Raw genomic sequence first — 3,876 nt, forward strand, 5'->3', positions numbered from 1 at the left:
TGATTTGAGTTTGGCAAACTCAAGGCGCGACGCCGACATCCAGCGTATTGTCGCCCTGCGACACATGGAAACATCCATCACGCTCCCGAGAGCTTCGTGGTTTCTCGCACGGGTGAGTCTACGATCGCAGCAGCTCAGGTCCATAGCTTGAGCTCAGCTCAATGGCCCTTCGGCCTCCCGGGCTACTGCCGAGAATTGCGGAGCGCCCGACGGAGCGTCATGATCCATCTGATCATAAGTGTCCACGACGTCTGGGCAGTGTTGTCGAAGTGGTACCTCAAACTCCCAAGAGTCGTCGGAGTTTGGAAATTCCCGCCACTTCACAAGATATTGGATTTGACCCTGTTGATGACGTCGACCCACAAGGCGATCTAAGTGATAGTGGACGCCACCAATTTTATCGAGAAGAGTCGGCGGCGGACGATGACGACTTGGTCGATCGCCGTCTGGTGACTCGTGATGCTCTTGGAGCTTTGGAAGACAAAGTCCCTCGTCATCGGCACTCCGCCAACGAGGTTGCATACCGCTGTGCGGAAGACCTCGAGGGCCTGCAGCACTTTGTGCACCGACTGTCTCGTTGAAGTTTATTGTGCTCTGTCGAAGCGGCTCCTAGCAGTTGGTAAGAATAATACGTCATTTCGTGAGCCTTGGGCGGTTGGAAACAAAATTTGTTGCACTCCGTGCTCAGAACCAGTTGCCGGTCCAGCTTCTGGGTGGCCGAGCGCCTTTGGGCGCCGCATCCCGGTACGGCTTAAGCAAGCCCACATGAACACCGGGTGGGTGCGCATTATTCTCGGAAGGTTCAGCTTATACGCAAGGTCTCGCTTGGACACGAGTTTAAAAGTCCCAAAAAACGTGGACGGAGCTTTGTGAAGACAAAGCTCCGACAAATTCCGTTTGCCGCTGGAAACGATATTTGTTGCACTCCGTGCTCAGAACCAGTTGCTGGTCCAGCTTGTGGGTAATCGAGCGCCTTTGGGCGCCGCCCTGGCGCCAACGCTCCCGCGTTCACTTGCGCCGGAACCCGGCGCGGCTTAAGCAATCCCGTGTAAGAACACCGGGTGGGTGTGCATCCTTCTCGAAAGGTTCAGCGTATACGCAAGGCCTCGCTTGGTCACGACCTTAAAAGGTCCAATAAACCGTGGCGCTAGCTATCTCCAAGCTTGGGGCCGAGCGCGGGACCGGGCACTTACATGCGTTTTTTTTATGAAGCTGCGTTGCCTTTCTGGGATGAGCTGAAGCTGCGGCTTTCGCGAGTGTTCTCGTCGCCTATCTAGGCATATTTCGTGCGATCGCGTTTCCTTACGGTGCGACAAGGCGAGAGGGAGTTGGTGGACTTCGTCCAAGGATTTAGAACTTTCACTGCCGGTAAGACAGCCGATCCTCTCCCCGAGGCGGTCGCAGTGGTCATCTTTATGGAGGGCCTACGAACTTGCGTGGCTAGAATGAAAGCCTCCCGTGTGTATCCGTCTTCTTCTTTTAAAAAAGTGGTGAATGTGGCAATGAACGCCGAATTCAACTTTAAGTCGACACAACTTGGTTGGAATGCACACCCTCAAAGATCTTCGATCGGGTCTGAGCCAATGGATCTCAGCTATGCTGAGAAGAGGAGGGAGAGCTCCGAGCTGCTATGCAGCGTGTAAATACCCGATGGTGTTTTGTCTGTGGAGACACCCGTCACCTTCGGACTGGCTGTCTCTGCGCAAGACGCTTAAACTTTCGTCAAACCGAGGTTTCGCTTCTTACCAGTCTGGCATGCTGCGAGGAAACAAGATCACCCAGTAGGTCGGGGGCACCCTACTGGGGAAGAACTGAACTTTGTTGTGCCTCAAAGAGGTTGAGGGCAGCAGAGCCCAGTCCCAAAGAGCTCCGTGCTCTTGAACACGGAACGTGTGTGCAAGCCAGGTTTGCTGGTCGTAAAAGCGACCGTGAAGGGCTTTAAGAAGCCATGGAGATCCTTATCGATTCCGGGGCGTCGGGCATTTATGCTCGACGCTCCACAATCGAAGGAAGTCAGCTGTATGCTGAGGCACCGGAAGCGCGGTTAAGTGACACCGTCGCTGTTCGCTTAGCGACGGGGATATTGTGCCGAGGGTCCCTGTGGACCTCGGTGTCAAGTTTCTTGACTACGATAGCGTGGAACACTGCCTAGTCTAGGACTTGGATGCAAGGTATGACCTTATCATTGGTATGGCATGGCTGGAACACCATGAGCCATAGACTGAGTGTAGATCAACGACCTTGGGCGCTACGCGCACGTCTCCTGGTGGAGCTTTGGAGAGAAGAGAAGAGAATATTGGAGTATTAGAGTTGTCAAACACCGAAGGTGCATTGGACATGACCCCAGGCGTGGCTGGTGAGCTGAACGTGGAGTGGCACGTAACCCACTGTGCACTGCTCACTTTTTGAAGCAGTTGCTGCATGCCAAGAGTGACATGGTCGTACAAAGTCCGAGGCATCTTGAGCAATGCCCCTCTGATGCGCGTGGAGTGGCACGGTATCCACTGGGCGACGGCTACGGAAATAGCATCTCTCCGCCGGATGTTGGTAATAACATCAAGGATCCGATGGATTAGGGAGTTGGGACACTGGACGACGACGAGTGCGTGTTCCTACTGGTCTCACCGCAGTGTGACGTCATTGACGCCTTTTTCTGTGCAAAGCACGACGCAAGAATGGTGCGTGAGAGTAAGTCTCCGCATTTGACACCCATTTTGTGTCCGGAAGCCTAACGGCAAGTGGCGTATCATCCACGCTCACAAAAAGCTCAACGCTGTCACCATTCCGGCACAGACGCATTTTCTTGAAAAGGATGTTCTCCAAAACTATATGGTTGGTTGTACAAAGCACAGCGCACTCGACTTGGTCGATGAATATTACCAATTAGTCATGAGAGCAAGTCATATTCTGATGACAGCGGTGAGTACTCCGAGCGGGATGCTCTGGGAGTGACTGGTGATGCCTCAAGTACTGTCAAATGCACCAGCAATGTTTAATCGTCTTGTGATGCAATTATTCAGGCCCCATCTGGCGTATGCACAAACATACTTCGACAACATCTTTGTAAACAGTCGCGGGGCACGGAAGGACAGATGAGGAAAATCACATCGTCCATTTGAGAGCGGTGCTTGAGTGCATGCGCACGAGTAAGCTGTATGCTACTTCAGATAAAAACATCTTCGGCGCGGAGCAAACTCCCTTTTTAGGATGCTTCATATGGAAGCGTGGCCTTCGAGCAGATCCTGCTAAGGTTAAGCCATTGTGGACTAGCCAATTCCAAAGAACCAAAAGGACTTGCGCAAATGGCTTAATCTCGCCAACTACTTGCACAAGTACAGCGTAAACTACGGAGAAACGGCACGGCCATTGTCAAATTTACCTAAGGAGGATATCAAATGGTTTTGGGACACCGAACATAAGGAGGCTTTTGACAGGGTCAAAGACGGTCTTCTTCATGCTCAAATACTGGCGTTGCCACACCTCGATCGTCCTATCAGTGTCGTCTGTGACGCTCCGGACTTTGCCATCGGTTGTGCGCTGCTGCAAGCAGACGCCGAGAGACAAGATCGGCTAATCGCGTTCGAATCCAAGGCTGCGGAGAGGAACTACCCCGTCCACGATAAGGAATTACTTGCGAGGAAGTATGCAGTTGTAAAATTCAGGGTACACCTGCTTGGCTCATAGCCGTTTGTGATCTACACGAATCATGCATCCTTACTCACTGCGCCTCAGTCGCCTCGCCTCTCGCAGATGAGGCCAGGTGGCTTCTTCACAGAATATAACCTCGAGGTGAAGTACAAGCCAGGAGAGCAAAATGATTTGGCTGATGCGTTGTCACGCAGACCGGATTATGAGCTTGCTCATGTCACGACGGTG

The sequence above is a fragment of the Plasmopara halstedii genome, assembly GCF_900000015.1.
Source record: "Plasmopara halstedii genome assembly, contig: Scaffold_526, whole genome shotgun sequence".
Classification (NCBI taxonomy): domain Eukaryota; phylum Oomycota; class Peronosporomycetes; order Peronosporales; family Peronosporaceae; genus Plasmopara; species Plasmopara halstedii.